General features: G+C 36.4%; 1 long non-coding RNA gene across 1 annotated transcript in view; it reads left to right on the plus strand.

The window, feature by feature from the left end:
* The first annotated feature begins 372 nt into the window (after window positions 1-372).
* LOC143679314 (uncharacterized) overlaps window positions 373-17884 on the plus strand; it is a 59506-nt gene continuing 41994 nt past the window's right edge. The window contains exons 1-2 of the long non-coding RNA XR_013173645.1: window positions 373-416; window positions 1754-1868. This is a non-coding gene — a long non-coding RNA (uncharacterized LOC143679314). The remainder of the gene's footprint in view (window positions 417-1753; window positions 1869-17884) is intronic.

Consider the following 17884-nt stretch of genomic DNA (forward strand, 5'->3'; position numbering starts at 1 on the left):
GCTTATAATTGGCATTAGGGGAAATAAAATAATCTAAAGTAACAGCACAAAAATTCAAATGACTTCAAATGACATAACACTATATGGAAAATATTTGGTTACAATTCACAGTTCTGTCTTTGTATCTTGGATTTGTTTGAAATTTGGTTATTTCTGTGTTAGTGACTGTGCTAGCTTGAATCTGTTAAGTACTCCATAAAAGCCTTTGTTCTTTTAATCCATCCCTGTAGGTACCAACCTATTGTGGATGGGAGCTTTTGCTTAGGTTGTTTCCATGGAGATATGGGTCAGCCCATCTAACATAGGTCATAATTTCCTTGCTAGAGTCCTTCATGCGAGAATAAAAGGCAGTGACATTTTGTGCTTCCCCATGTGACAGAGGAACCCTGGATGCCAGCAACCTTTCCTCAGAGAAGGTATCTTCCTATTGATGGCTTACTGTGGATATTTTCATGGCCTTAGAACTGTAAATTTGTAACCTAAGAAACCCCCATTGAAAAAGCCAACCCACTTCTGGTATATTGCGTTCTGGCAGCTTTAGTAAACCAAAACAGAGATTTTCCATTGTTTTGTTTTGTTTTCTTCTCCTGGATTTCATCTTTAAGGTAACTATGGCAATTCTCATAATGCATAATGATTGAAAACAATCTATTTCAGTTTAATATAAATATACATACTTATTCAAAATTATTTTTGTGCAGGGGCCAGTGCTAGGCATCCTGAGAGATGCTGAGGTCATAGTAATTATTTGAACTAGTCCTTCACTAACTGTGCCTGTCTTGATGAGGCCTCTGGAGCTTTGGTTTTAGAATCACCTGGAGATCATGATGCTGAATCAGTAGGTCTGAGGGGAGGCATGAGATTCTCCTGCATTTCTGGCAAATTGATGCTTCTGGTCCCTGGACCACATTTCGAGAATTTAGATTCAGAGAACTGAAATGTCTATCCTAACAATTTTTGCCATAGGAATGAGAACCAAGGTGACAGGCCATGTTTTCAGTGTCACATTGAGAAATTTGGGAGGGAAGGAAGGATAGGAGAATGTTTTGTAAGTTATGGTGCCAAATTATGCTCTGGGAGTTAGAAGAGAATGATATTTCTCTTCCAGAACCAATTAACAGAACCAATTAATACTTTTTTAATCTTTCAAAAATCACCCACATAATTCACATAATCATGGCATGATGTAATTTCTAATATCTCATCAAATACGGCCTTTAGCAGAGAAAAAAAAAATGACATGGCTCTGATCACAAGATGTCTCTTTAGAGATAACAAATAGTGCTGGTTTGAAATGATGTATGTGCCCTAGAAATGTCATGTTTTAATCCTAATCCCATTTTGTAAAGGCAGTCATTTCTTCTAATCCTTATTCAGTACTGTATGTTTGAAACAGTAATTAGATCATCTCCCTGGAGATGTGATTTAATCAAGAGTGATTGTTAAACTGGATTAGGTAGAGGCCTGTCTCCACCCATTTGGGTGGGTCTTGATTAGTTTCTGAAGTCTTATAACAGACTAGCAAACTAGAACACAAATGGTATGAATCACATTTTTAAAAACTTAATTAAGTTTTTCCCAACTTTCTTTGTGGGAGAATTTGATCCAATATTTATTTTCACTGACAGTGAATTTCAATTACATAGACTATTCATAAAGCAAAATGTCATGTATGTTTTTAAAATGTCTCTGAGTTGTAATATTTATAGAAGTTTTGGTTCAAAACTTTATAGAAGTTTTCTTTGGTTCAAAGAAAAGTTTTCTGGGTGACTTAAGACGAAAGGGAGACAACAATGCAGCCCTGCTCAGAATTCTCTCAAGTTGATCACTGTGTCTCAAAAAGAAGCAGCATTTACCTGGAAACCACAGTGAGTAACAACTCTGGGGAAAACTCCTGGAGAAACAAACATAGTTTGTTCCCAGTCTCCAATGGTCACTGTATCCTAAGGTGGTCCTCAGATGTCTACTTGCACCAGACACAATGGTGTTTTCACAAGATCAGACTGATAACCTTGCAGGAATTTTGTGTGCTGATGGCTAACCACAGCCATTTTTAAAACTTAATTCATACAAACTATTAAATAAATTTCTTTAAAAGCAAAAGTAGTAAGTACACAAAACTCATCACTTCTTAATTATCTTACTACCTTTTATTATTATCTCTGCTCTTGAGGTTGTTTATGTGCAACTGTATGATGGAAATTCTATATATTTGTGTGCTATTGAGAATTGCTTCCCAAGCCCATGTGCAGTGACATGACATTGATAGATATCTAGAAATCATTCCAAGTTGGGACTATTTACACCATGATAGTGGCACAGGTTGCAAATCACTGAACCCATCAAAACCTTCTGTTAAACATTTTCATGAATAGCACTTATCAGATGTCAAATTTTGGACAGAACATTCTGATCCTTGAGTTACGGCAAATCAAAAAGTCCATGATTTAGCAGTACACTGGACTGTCCTAGTATGAATGGGGGCCATGATACATGACCTGGCAAGGACTTGGACACAGCTCTGTCCTTGGAACTCAGGATTCATCATTGGAGGGAGCACCAGCTAATTACTTAGCATGGTCAGGGGCTCCACCAAGCTTTGCAGTTGACAAAAATCAGAAACATTAAGCATCATTCAACACGGATGGAGCTTTACATGAACACAATTTCTTTTCTGAGATGTTAGCCTTTTTAACCATTTGAAAAAAATAATTTTACCTATATATGTGCGTGTGTGTGTGTGTGTGATATTATAAAATGTGTTAGGTGAGATCGGGCAAGGGAGTCACTTTTTCAAAATTTGTCATATTGTGATGAAATATGTTCAAGACCTTCTTGGAGTATCATGATTTTAACTTATATAATATTAAAAATAAACATTTAATATTGTCTTTTTACTTTTTTCCTTGTATAGTATTCCAATCTAAAAAGAAATATGTATTGATAATACATAATGCTTTTTATCATTATATCGCTTTTAAATGTCTATTAGCAATAACATCACTGAAACTTGCCTGTCTGGAATGGTTAAAATGAACTTCCGGGGTTCCTCCCAGGCCTATAATTCTATGACTATGACTTGTCAGAATCAATAGACAGTCACTCTGCAAAATGCATGTGGCTACAGTCCAGAGGAGATGAAAATCATTTTTAGAAATCACTGACCTAAAGCGTGAACATTTTGATTCCTTAGACCAGAAGCCACTCTAGAGTCCTTAGGTCCATGCCCTGACCCACTAGAGGAAAACTCATCTCATGATTCCAATTCCCCTCTCATGTCTTAAGAACCATAACACACCTGCCAATGTAAAATATAATTGCAATACCACTATTTATTAAGATGAAAGTTATTTTTGAGTGACTGCAAATATTTGACTAAGGCGTTTTATCAAAGTCTGAAAACATTGTCTTTAAGAATTCCTTTTATTCAACAGAAACACTTTCAGGAACAATGCTATTTACATTTCATTTCAGTTTGCAAACTGCATTAGCATTAGCTATTCACCTATTCATTTAGGGCAAGCAACAAATGCTATGCCATAAGAATTTTAATTTTCTCCTAGTGTTGCTAATACCTATTTATAGGAAAATGGTGTTGGTATTTTTCTAATCACAAAAAGGAAAAAACTGCAAAATTACTAGTACTTATTTCCGAAGGAAGCTGAAGGCTATGTGCAATTGTTGGACTCATAGAATAGCAATTCTTAAAAGACCAAGTATTTCACTGCATGAAATGACAGCATGGAAAATAAAAGCAGAATGAAAGGAGAGGAATAGAAAGCAAGGTTAAGAAAGGAAGGAAGAAGAGAAGGAGGGAAATTTGGCTTACAAACAGAAGAGTAAATTTAAGTACAAAAGAAAATGCCTGGCATCTCTTGATTCACTAGATTTTGATGTTCAGTGGAATTTCCTTCCAGAGGAGAGGCTGATTTAAATAGGGGAGAGGGATTTGGAATATCAAGGAAGAAAAATCAGGATATCTCCCTCTACCTACTTTTCATAGATTATCCTTATAAATCTATCACGATGAGTCTAAGACTGGACATTCTTTCTACCTGTACTTTCTTCTAGCTATCATTGTCAAGTCTAAGTAAAAAAATTATATAGATATAGATATAGATATAGATCAGAAAGTCATTTGAAACTACAAAATGCAGGGCAGCTGGCAAATGTAATGTAAACATTAATTATCATTAATAAAATAAAATAGATAGTTCTGGTGTAATAAGCGAACAAAGTCTAGTGCCAGGGTTCATATAATCTGGGTTATACTCTGCACCAGTCTCTTTGAGTTGTACAATCTTTGGCAAGATTTTACCATTTTTTAAATTGCCATCTGAAGTGCCAATGATTTTTAAAAAAACATAAATTATACTGTGAATGAGCTATGAAATTCATGTAGTGCTAAACAAATACAGGAAGATAAAACGCTGCTGTTTCTTTATGGTTATTATATTTTAGAAACCAAATGGCTAATTTTTCCATGAACATGTAACTTTAGCAGGAACAAAAGGTGAATGGAACTCTAAAATGCTCATATATGCTCCATTGTCTACCAAACTGATGTCTTCTTTAGAGTAAAGGAATTTGGAATCTAATAAATTTTACTTGAAATGAACCTCGTGTTTGTATGAGACAATCTGCTTTTATTTCAATGACAATGAAATCCATAGTGGAGAAGGCATCTGTCTCTTGACTCAAAGGACCAAGGCTAGGAAGCAAGAACCCTAACTTTGGGTCACAATTCTTTTCCTACTGCATTGTGACATCTCTACCATTCAGTGCATAGATTAGCTGTCAAACAATGAAAAGTCTTTTGTCATATTTGGATTAGAGCAACCATGATATGGCTTGGAAGGAATCAGCCGACATAAGGTAGAATCATCTGTGAAAAGAAAGAGGTCATTATTGGCTATTTCTGTGGGGTGACTTGAAAAGAGGAGGGGAAGAGTGTCACACTCTGCATGGATCCTTGAAGTTTTTCGGGATAACACTCCATTAACAATGACAAGTTGCCATCTGTTAGTGAACTCTTCCAGAAGAGAGCAAAAGCTACCCAAGAACATATTTGCAGCAGTCAAACTGGCTCTCCAAATCCAGCCCTCGGCTTTTGTTGCTTGTGCCAAAAGATATCCATGGTCACTAGTGAACTTTCTGACTGAACTAAATAAGTGTCAAAGAATAAATTATCAGTAGTTCAAAATGATAAGTTGCTACTTCAAAGAATCTGTCAATTATTCTACCCGTAAAAAAGGTTTTCAAATTACATTTTAATAACTTTGAAAATTTATTCAGCAATGCAGTTTGGGGATTATTCGGTACGAAATTGCATATTTGTAACAAGTGGTATAAGGCTGCATCTGGGTAAAAATGAAACTCCTAGCAAACCAGTTTATGCATTCACCTTAAATTGCATTTCTTACAGATTTTCTGATAAGGATAGGGAGAATATTGAGTGGTAAATCATGAGTACCTCTCCATCTCATGCGCACTAAATTTGAGAAATGCAAGAGAATAAAATTTTCACCTTAGCAGTTTAGGAGATATATACATATTTTAATAAATAATATCTTTACTTGTTTGCATGTAGTTTTCAATGAAATGGAACAAAATGCATAGGACGCTTATTTTTCTGTTTCAAAAAAGACATAAAAATCTTAGGTCATGTGCAGCAGCTTATGATAATAAGGGTTTGCTTGTGTTAAGAATGTATTTCATACCTAAAATACTAGTAGTTAGACAGCAAGAATAGTGATATTTAAAAAATGTTATCTTGAACATATAATGCAATGAGCATGAGCCACTTTCAGATAGCTTTGGACAGTGACATTTTGACAACTTCGTGACTATTTATTATCATTAACTTCTGCCGGACAGACTGGAATGACTGCTAGCTGAGATTCCCTACCAATTTTTACCAACCGTTTTCATCTTTCCATCATCCCTACGGCAATGCCCTTTCTGTGACTATTCTCTCTCTATGGAGGAATCACCCGTGCTTTTCCCATCATCCTAGTAAATGTTAACATTTTAAAAAATAAACACAAAGGACAGAAAAAAAACCTCATCTTTTCTAGTTTGCATTTGCAGCAGTGATGCACCGCACATTTTATAATCCCACATTTCAATACTTCATGTGATTTTTCTGAATTAAAAATAAACGCAGTCTCCTCTCTGAGCAAGCTAAAAGAACACATGGGTTAGGGGGCTTCTCATATTGGCTAAACTGGAAATTGTGCTTAAAGAAATGTTTTCCCTTCAAATTAGCCAGCAATTCCAGAAAAGCCATTCTGAAAGGGGAAAAAAAAAGTCTTATCTGTAACACCATTTTACTGGAAACCAGTGATAGAACATGCTATTTAGTGTCAACACTGTGTTAATGAATACTTCAAAGCAAGGATGTGCATAACGATAAACCATTTTTAAGTGTGTGGATTTCAGTAAGAATGCTATGCTGAATGCATCCACTTTCCAAGCCTTATCAGATTTGTTTGTGCTTGCTCCCACAATTTGTCATGGTCAAATTGCATTTTAAAACTATTCTCTAAGGTAGCTGCCTTGTCACAATATTGATGTTCTTAGAGAATTTAATGAGAAGGTGCTAAATTTTAATATCAAAATCACTGGTGGAACTAATAATGGTCAGACCAAGGACCAGCCCTCATGGGCTATGAATGAAATTTAATATATATGCTTTAAGCACTTACTAGTACCCAACATTGTTCCTCTGTGAATTAACTGTGAGAGAGTGGTTCAAACCAAAAGCAACAGTCCCTCGTAATCAAGGTATTTAATTCTTTGTATCCCCACAAGTAAAACTTTGGGGAGATTTTCTGGGAGGGGGAAAGACTGGAGATTGCAAAAGAGATGTTCTTTTTTATTTTCTGCATGAATTCAAAGTCTGCACAGTTCTGAAAAGGAGGATTCTTTCTACCTTATTACAAACCGATCCAGCTAAACTTGCCTTTCAGATCCTGATTCCTGCCATCTCACTTGCTTACGGACAATCTGTTTATTCTCTGCTTGAGTAGACGTCCTGCGCCTGGTGTCCTTTCTGAGGTCCAGGGCCTGACCCGCATCTCCTGTCCAAAGATAGACACATGCTCACCTCTGTGCATGATGACGTTCTCATTCTACAGAGCTCCAGAAGGCAGCGCCTGCCTTCCGGCTTCCTGCTCCTGTCATTCACTGCCCAGGCTGCTGTCAGGTTTGCCTCCTACCTCAAACTTTCAACTGATCACTTAGGGGAAAAGCTTCACTTATTCATTGGAGCCTGATGTGCAACTGACCCCATTCTTTTTGTGTCCCTTTAGCCAGATGATTAGAAAATGATTTGAATACACACATATGGCTCTTTCCCAGTGGCACCCTACATCACAACGTCTTACAACTACCCTACTCTGATGGCCATTTCTAACTCGTTCCATGTTCCACTGGAAATCTGGCTGGTTATTGCTCTCCTGAGAGGGAGTTAGGGTCCTCATCATAGATGCAATGTATGCCTGGTTTTACAAGCTCTAAGATGTAACTATATTAGCTCATAAATATTACATAATTGCAACAATAGTTTTTTCTAAAATCTAAGCGTTGGCAAGCATGGGAACTTTGTAATGCAGCGCGAAAGCAGGGATGAGGCCAGAGGCCTCCAGGAATGTTACACGAAATTAGGATGAGCCCAGATCAAGGATCTGCAGTTTGGGGAAGCAAGTGGCTTATTAGCACATGCACATGGGTCTCAGCCGCAACACCTCGAAAGTCTGAGCCCCCAACAAAAGGCAACCTTAGCTTTTATAGACTGTATGACATGCTAGAGATAAGAGAAGTTTAATATGACAACCGGCAAGGTTAATGGAAAAAATAATTGGTCAGTTTAAGATGCAAAGCTTGGTTACAGAAGCAGATGAGTTGTTAGGGGAGGGGCCCCTATCCCAGTGATGCTCCTATTTCGCCTGCCTGCAGTTTCACTCCTTTCTGGATGCTAGGGGAGGGGGTTTGGGGTTTTTCCACAGAGGAGGTGGCCGAATCAGAAGAAGATCTATAGAGGTCTGCCTGCTGTAAAGCCTGCTTGCTCCATTAACAGTTAAATAATTACAAAATGAATGGAAAGCTCTGGGATAGCACAGTAATCTGTGCTAATGCTACTTTTTAACCTTGGCACCTGATTTCTAATTTGTGTTCTCCTTGATTCTTTTTGGCCACATTGACAGTTTTTCCCTTATGACTATGAAACAATAATTAATTGCAGTCATAATTATCATTTTCTTTCCTCTAATCATTAAAATACTGTCTTTGAAAGGTGAGACAACAGATTGTCCTGTTTCTAATTAACCTAAGATACTTCCATGTTCTTAATCAATTATAAAATTTATAAATTAAACTTATTTTAGGACATTTTCCCAGGATCTATTGCCTCAAATAGCTGTATCAGTATATTAATATTGTATATATATTTTAAATTTGTTGCTAGGATTCTGTGTTTGAGACATTTGGTGTGTTTCAACAATGACTTCAGTACACTCTGTCTTCAAAGCATTCACACTGGGATTTGGGATCCTACTTTATACCATGCCAACATTCACCGTGGTTTTTATTCTGTTTGTTTCAAAACGCTGGTTCCCTTCCATGGGCCTTTGTAATGACTCATATCTTACCTTAGGCCAGAAAGCATGCTGTGCAGCTTCCAGCAAAGTAACAGCAACAATGTTTCACAATCAGCTCTGCAGGAAGGACTTTATGAAGTTCAGTTTTGTCCTCCCCTAGAGTCAGCTTGGCTAATGAGCTCAGTTTTCACCAGCAAGCAAAATACTCTGCTGGCTGGTTCACATCATTGGCTGCTTTGTTCAACTTTGAAGTCCCTTCGAATTCTTTTAATTTCCCTGTGAATGCTTTTCATTCTTCCATAATGCTGAGAATTTTGCAAAATCAGTGTAGAATATAATTTAACAGTCCACTGTTTTTTGTTTGTTTGTCTGTTTGTATGGCTTTTCTTCTTTTTGGTGACCACGTCAGGTTGAAAGGTTTATTTTCTAGCTTTATAATGCACTTACCACAAAGCAGACAAAGGCATAGAATTTGGAATTTTATTTTGTTTTTTGCAAATAACGGTTTCTTGTTATTTTAGCAAACCGTAGCATCTCCTCAGTTCATTCACAAGTACAAAGTATTCTTGTTACTGATTTTGTAAATTTGCATTGCTCTGATAATATATGAGCTTGAGTATTTTTTATACGCATGTATTCTTTGGAATTTTTATATTCTATAAATGCACGTTGACATTGTGTCAGCATTCTTTGCATTATTGTGACATATATTTCCATGCATTTATTCAATAGATGCTTATTTTAATATGTACTCTCCTAAATATTTTTTTGGCATTGTGGTTGCAGCAAAGAACAGAAAAGACGTATGTCTCTAGAGTTTGCATGCATCACCACAGGGTTGGTGTAAGGAGTTGAGGACATGAGGGTGGAGAATGGCAGAAAGCAAGAGAAATAATTAAATATAAAGTAAGTTAGATAGTGATAAGTAGCAAGGATTAAAAAAAAAATAGAAAAGAGCTTTTAGTTTTGGATAGTGGTCAGAGATGGCTTTTTGGAGAAACTGCTATTTGATTAAAGATCAGAAGGAAAAAGGGAGTGAGGTATGCAAATAATGCAAATCTCTGGAGAAAAGGCATTCCACACAAAAAAGAAACTTATAGAACAAATGCAGCAAGGTGAGAGTGTGCTTGACCTGTCTCAGGAACATGTTGATCCAATAGGGTTGTGCTTGGAGCAGAGGAACTGAGTGAGTTGGAGCAAGCAACGTTAATCATTCAGGTGACTGCTGCAAGAATCCAGATAAACCACGATCAGGTGATAACCTGAGGTAGAGAGGAAAACTGAACTGAGTCAAATGAACTGAGATGGGACTGACAGCAAGTGTTCTAGAGTGGGCAGTAAATTCGAACTTGGGTAGAGAAAGCATGAGATTTTGCAGTCTGTTCTAAGAGCTATTTCCAATCCCCACTCTTGCACGAAGCAAACCTTTCTTTAGATGCTGATCTCTTAATGGCTTTTGCAATATGCTGAAATTTCTATCAAAGCAATTCAAAATTCAAAGTCTCCCTTTGAAACTATTTCTTCATCTCTACCACTCTGATTATATTCATTGTGTATTATACGTCACAGTTTTGCCCTCGATTACTCTCTTTGATATGAATTAATAGCCACAGTTTAAATACATTTAGGGATAAGTTCCAAGAAGACTACGCTTTATTTTCTTATCTCAGGATATCTTCTTTTTTTTTTCTTTAATTGAGTAAACAGAGAATGTTTATAAAGCATTTTTCTTTTTTTCATTTTATTGACTGCTAAGAATAGGACTAGTGGTTTTAACTCCCAAGATTTTGGCCAAATCATAAAGTCATCCATCCATAAACAACAACAACCACAAAATCAACAGTCACTCTTATTTCAAAAAGCATTATTACATCAGATGAAATTGCTGAAGCCCAAGGTACAAAGTACAAATGGGAGAGGGATTATGATTTTTGACTTGTTGCTAAATGCATGAAATGAGCATGTCTTTAAATAAACTATCACTTAATGCCTTGCCTGTGGCATTGCCATTGAACATTGAAAAAAACATGACACTGGGTTTTCATAATACCTTTCTGACAGTTTTAAGGAAAAGGAAAGTATTTCCCAAATTGTAAAAATTATGCTCAAGCATTGTATATGGTCTATGGACAGGGTTATGCAAATTTAACGGGAATGTCTTTTGATACTTCCTAGGAACTAGCTGTAAAATATCAGAGAACAGACAGCTCTTCATATGTCCTGAAATGCTCTTAGTTAAACTCTAAACACTTGGCTGTAACTATTTTCTATATTATATTTTCAGTGACATTCAAAATAAATATATAAAAATGTTTAAAAAGTCATGCTAGCTTAGCACATCCTCTGATTTGATTGCACGTCAGAATCACCCCAAAAGTTTATTTTCAAACACAACTTTCTGGGTCCCTTCTCCAGAGCTCCTGATGGGTGGGGTCAAAACTTTGTATTTCTTAGTAAGTTCTCAAGTGTTACTGATGCTGCTGGTCTGTATAGGACACTTTGAGAACTGCTGTGTTGAAGTTGAATGGCTTGCAGTTACAAACAAATAAATGAAATCATACCAGAAAAAAAAATCACTAGCCACAAAATTGACGCGAGGGTTCAGAAAAGGTTTCTTCCATAGTTCACTGAACCCCAATATCAACCAACCAAGTCTCATCAATCAGGCTAAGCATGCCTACCACAAGGCCTCATTCTTCATTTCTGCCTGCTTCTCTGAAAATGCATTTGTCTCACTCCACTCTGAATTAAGTTTTGCTCCACAAAGTACATGGGCTTGAGATCCAGTCTCAGACAAATGCATTGTTTTGAGTGCGCGTGGACTGTTTTATTTTTCCACTTCGGCCAGTCTGATTACTTCATTTTCCCAGTTGATATATAACTAGCTTCTCTACTAACAGCTCTTTCAGCCTGTCTCTGAGCATGTTGACCAGCCAAATCCTTTAGCTGTGTCACCATTTTGGAGTTGGAGACTGAAAAGCAGAGCTTAGGACATTCTTACAGAGCCCAGAACATCTTCATCAGGAGCAAACAGGAGGCAGGAGTGCTGAGAAAAACCTCTTGAAGGCCCTCCAGGCCAGAGAACATGCTGAAACAGCACTAGCAAGGCTGGGGGAGAGAGATCAAGGAAGAATTCCAGGGCAGAAAGCTGGAAGTGGGACTGGAGAGCAAAGAAAAATCCCCAACGACCCAAAAAGTCAATATGTTATAAACTAGGAAAAATTCCCCAAGTTTGAAAAATGCATGAAGAACATCAAAGAGGATAAATACCTGCGTAAATATAATACACCTCTTTATAGCTTTAATTGTTTAAAAGATAACTATCTGTTTAAAGTTATAAAAATGCATTGTTGGAAACAACGAATTGTTGTGAGGGTAAAAAAAAATATTATGTCATTGAAAGATTCTTACATTGCTTAAGAAAGCTCAAAATTATGTGAAATGTGATGATTAAAATGCATATTGTATTCCCTAGAGGGAAAAAATCATGTAAAGTATGATATAAAGAACTGTAGCTTAAAAACCAAAAGATATGATAAAAATGTTCAAAGAAGGGAGGAAAGTAGCATTAGCTTATTGATTGTTGTATAAACAATAAATGGGTATTAAAGGTTATTAAAGGATTTGCTTAAAAATTTACAACCAGTTTTGAATAGAAACAGATTATGAAGGCATTAGAGAAGGAGGTAAAAAGGTAACAGAGCCACAGGGCTAGTCATTTGGTCAAAAATACTAGCTCCCCTAAATACCAAAATACATATTTTAAGCTGCAAAGAAAGCTTAGAGACACTCAGCAAATATAACATAACGCATGTACTTATAACAAAGAATATGACAAAATTAAGACCAAATACATCAGTGTCATCAGCAAATGGAGAGACTATAACTTACCTACTTGACTCAAAATCAAGAGCCAACTGTATGCTGTATATAAGGGAAAACCTAAACAATGTGACAAACTAAAAAAAAGGTGGGGAGGGGTCAAAATATTTACTATTGAAATTTAACCAATAAGAAAACAGAGTTGTGAACCTGATATCTGACAAAGGAGAACTGATGCCTAAAATCATTATGCCTGACAGAGCTGCTTCCAATATTTCTTCCATATTTTCTTTCATCTGGTTTATCTTGTCCTTATTTCTCATTACTTTCTCATCTTTCTTTCTTTTCCTCTTGATCACCCAGTTCACATCTGAATTGTTCCTTTAATTTTCTTATCTTGTTCCTTCTACATTTGGCTGTTTAATATAAAGATGCATTTAACTTACCTTGTTGGTTTTCCATTTACGTTGCCACCCAAATTGTGGATTATAATATAAAGCCCCTGAGTCTATACAGAAAAATATAAATTATTTTTCTCTTTCTTTCTTTCTTTCTCTCTCTCTCTCTCTTTCTCTCTTTCCCTCTCTTTCTCTCTCTCTCACTCTTTCCTATCTTCCTCATTCCTTTCCTTTCCCTTCCCTCCCTCCTTCCTTCCTTCTTTGTTTCTCTCTTGCTCTCTCTCTTGCCCTCTCTCCCTTTCTTTCTTTCTTTCTTTCTCAGTCTTTCAACCCCTTATAATCTTATTAATCAGTATCTAGTCATAACAACAGAATCCACCCTGGATATTTCAAGCAGAGAGAGACTTATACAAGAAAATAATTACAAAAATTTTAGAAAGGCGAAAGGAGCAACAAAAAGAAAGGGTTTTACTTGGCAAAAAGTTGCTGCTGTCTATGGGTTGCCCAGGAGTCCATATGTTTATCCAAGTTGCCAGAGGTCCACCTGCTGCAGTGAATGGATGTCGTACCCACTATCCCTACTGTGGAAACCACGCTTGCTGGAGACCTAAGGCAGGCTCCACCACTGGTCTGTGCTGGGGGCACCATCACTGCTAGGACCAGAAAGACAGTGGCTTCTCCTCTGACCCCATCTACTGATCGACTGCCAGGGTCTTCCGCTGGCCAATCCTAAGCAAACTCCAGATAGCAAGGGGATCAAAGAAATGTTGTTTTAAGGCTTTCACCCCTCTGTGATACAAAGGAGAATACAGAAGGGAGGTAGTGAAGTTGATAGACAGCTAAACCATACCAGTACTTCATCTTTCTCTATCTATTTATTTATTCTTATATATCTGTCAGCTACTATTTTTCAATATCATGTATTTTGAGACTACTACTCAACAAAGTGCCAACTCTTTGTGATGGAATAAATGTCGATTTAAATAAATACTGATTAACATTATTTCATAATTCTGTGAATGTATATAATTTGTTGTCTTTCTATATAAATCTGTATTATCTGGCTGAACAATAAAGTAACAAAGTTTAAATTAAGGAAAAAAATTCATAATTATCACAATGTTGTATCTAATGTGCAGAAACATTCATTGATATGAGAAAAAGGACTGAGGGGAAGACCAAAATGATGGTTAATTTCACTTGTCAACTTGACTGGGTTTTGGTGCCCCATTGTTTGGTCAAGCAAGCGCTGACCTGATGGTTACTGTGAGGGTATTTCATAGATGGAGTTAAAGCATTACTCTGTTGATTGCATCTAAGTTAATTACATCTATAATCAACAAAGGAGATTGCTTTCAGCAGTTAAAGCTTCTTTAACTGCTCACCCAATCACTTGGTGATTTTAAAGCAAGAACTGAAGATTTCAACAGTCAGAAGGAAGAATTTCCATCTCAATTTCAGTCAGCCAGTTTCTTCCGGAGAATGCAATATCACCACCTTCAGAGTTTCCAATTCGCAATCTGCCCGATTGAATGCGGACTTGCCATATTTTTTAACTAGAAAAAGCAATTTGAAAAAAAGCTATGTTCTTAATGACTTATGATCTTATCAACTGATTTATGGAAGGAATGTGGAAATATGCATATCTGAAAATTGTAATATGACAATTTTATAATTGTTTTCATATTAATAAAATTACCTATATGTACTTGTTTGCAGTAATGAGTTTAGCAGTTAACATATTACCTTTCTCTAAAACTTTACCCCTTTTGAAAGTATTGGAATCTATTTTAAAATCAAGGCGTTTCCCCCCAAAAGAGTATTTTTAATGGAAAAACTGCTATTAAATTGTTGATACAACTTACAGTGTTCCCTATATATTTTAGGAAATTCATTATATCATCAATGCAATTACATTATAATCTGTTAATGCCCTTTCGTGAAGGATTTTCTTTAGTGAGATTGAATCTGGGCATTGAACTAGTAGTTCATTTGTGGGGAAGCACGAACTACTGACTATTCATATTCAGTACATTTAGCAAGGGCATCTTTATATGACTTTCTCTAGCCAATTATATCCATAAAATTTTTCCTTATAGGCATATTTGCCTTTTTCTACACATTTCTAGGAGAACGTGAAAGTGTAACACTTTTGTTAAAGCATCATTAAATAGTGTAAAACAGCTTTAATTTAGTTTATGGCATAAACAACTGACCAGTTTGTTCTAGGGCTCATAATGCCAGCATTACCTTTCTTTTCAGATTATTTATAATGCATAACTAGTACTTGCCCAATATGCAGCTAGTTTTCAACTTGCATTTCCTAAGGTTGTGGCAGTCTATAGCTCTTCTGGTATGATGGATGAGGTTGTTGCAATTTCTTAAGCTCTTTGGATCCTGGTCTATTTCACCTTCCATGAATACTGATGGTCAACCAGCCAGGTTAATTCCTCAGAATCCCAAGATTATTTGATGCCAAATCTCTTGTTGATTGTGCCAGAGGAAAGTGAAGACACTTTCTCTTGTGTACTCATTCTTTTTCTCCTTTCTTTTTAAGTATTCCTCTCCTGGGGAGGAGTGTTCTTCTTCAGGAAAGTTTTCTTCTCTAGAAAGCCCACAGGTTAGCATTCAGTCAATTTTCTCAGCCTCTTCCAGCACATTGGCATAGCCCTGACCTCTTGTATTTTATGTACACTCAGTCCTTAGTTTCATGTTTTAATATTGTATACTGCCTGAAAGTATGTATGGTGGAATAAAACTGCTTGGTATTCCAACCGCAGTTCTATTATTTAATAAACCATCTGGTAACATAGAAATGTTCCATCATATTTCTAGGCTTCAATTTCTCATTTGTAAAGTGTAGCTGGTGATCGTGCACACACTACATGGCTTTGTTTTGACATTTAAAATGAAATAAAATTAACACATTACACTGTGATTGGCCCACAGAATCCTCTTGATTAGGTTTATTTATTACCGAAATATGACTTTTCAAATCCAAAGTTTAAAAACATTGAAAATATTTTGAAAGAGGAAAAATATAATAAAATAAACTAAAATAACACTACAATTGTGCACAATTCCAAAATTCATGCATATTTAATTTTGTGATAAAATGATTTTTAATAGTACTGACTGTGCTGGTTTGAACCTCTGGTGGGCTCCAGAAAAGCTGTCCTTTAATTCTTATTCAATATTGCTGGGGACTTCACCCATTCCAGGTGGGTCCTGATTAGTTTGCTGGAATCCTTTAAAAGAGGAAACATTTTGGAGAGAGCCCTTTTTTGAGAGCCATAGATCCAGAGACAGAGCTTAGGCAGCGAGAGACTTTTGGAAATGAAGATGGAAACTACCCCTGGGAGAGCTTCATGAAATAAGAAGTCTGAAGAGACAGCTAGCAGACATCTCCATGTTCACCATGTGCCTTTCCAGTTGAGGGAGAAACCCTGTAAGTCATTGGCCTTTCTTGAGTGAAAGTAACTTCATGTCGGTACCTTAATTTAGACATTTATATAGGCTTGCTTTAATTTGGGCAATTTCACTGTCTTAGAACTGTAATCTTGCAACTTAATAAATTCTCCCTGTTAAAAATCATTCCATTTCTGCTATATTGCATTCTGGCAGCTTGCTAACTAGAACACTGACCATTTACACTTTTTCTAAAATCTGAAAATGTCCCCAATTCAGCCATCTTTAAATGGAAAATATCATGTATTGAAACGTTAATAAGATGAGTATTAAATAATATAAAATAAATCTTAAATGATTAAACGAATTCATACAAATAAGCAAAAAATAAATGTTCAATTTTTACATTTGTTTCCTTTTATTCATTTTTGAGAATGGATATTTGCATATATCTCCAGTAATGGTTTTCTCACACGAATCCAATTCTTCCAGGTAAACTCATGAATAGAAATAAGGAATCTAGGGCCACTTACCTTTCTCTGGCTCAGCAGAGAGCGATGGTCAGTTTCAATACCTCAATAATGAAATTGCATTTTTAAAAATTTTCCTTAACACACTGAGAGAGCAGCTGAAATGGAATTACTCTACTACTACTCATTGCATCAAATAATGGATAAATAGCTGCTGCATAAGATGCCATTCATGTGACCTTTTATTGCCCATTCTTTCTTTTGCCCCATACCATGTCTTCCAAGTGCCTATTGAAGATCCTCAGCCATATTTGTGCATTTTTTCTTTGTGTCGGTAACTTAACCACTGCACTCTCTCTTTCAACACCCTCTACCAATCTTTCATTAAGTGGTTCTTATTATTGTTTTAAAGGGAAAATCTCTTGTCATAGCATACATGTTGTTGATTCTTTCAATCTGGTGCTGCTTTTGTTTGTTTAAATATTACTAAAAACAACTGTGAATGTCTGAATACAAAGTTGAATAGGTTTTCCACAATCATATCCATCTCATAAGTTCTATTATTTTGCATGCATTTTTCCACACCACAGGATGTTTTAAGAACACACAGATTATGTATGGTATAGCAGAAACAGTAGTATTCATACTCCAAGGAAAAAGCACTTTGAGTTGGTGATAGTCCTAGCTGTGAAATATAAGCCAGCAACGAAACACTTAAATCTCCCTTTCCTGACAGAGCTTGTGCCAGTTTTAAGACCATTATACCTTGCCATGCCTGGAACTCTGGGGAGCCTTGCCTTCACTGGGGAGATCAGTAAACATCACTGATATCATGGGACTCTTGGATCAGCCTCAGAGAAGGAAATCAGTATTTTGAGAAGGAGATGCTAACCTGGGGAGTGATGGTTGGCACTTTGCCTCATGGAGCATGTGTTGCTTTGAAAAGGTACACAATTCAACCAGGCCCCACCAGTACAGAAAAGATAAGAGACGACATAAATGATAAATGAGAACATGCTAGCAAAATGTTTTAGAGTGGCAAAATGTACAAAAGGCCAGCTGATAAATATGGATAAGAATAAAGTAGTCACTTTGCAGATATCTAACTTATTCTGAAGACTCTTATGAGTAAAAAAGAGATTTTCTCTTTTAATAGTTGGGGCAGCCTGACAATCCTGCAGAAGTG

This window comes from Tamandua tetradactyla, chromosome 4, assembly GCF_023851605.1.
Source record: "Tamandua tetradactyla isolate mTamTet1 chromosome 4, mTamTet1.pri, whole genome shotgun sequence".
NCBI classification, from domain to species: domain Eukaryota; kingdom Metazoa; phylum Chordata; class Mammalia; order Pilosa; family Myrmecophagidae; genus Tamandua; species Tamandua tetradactyla.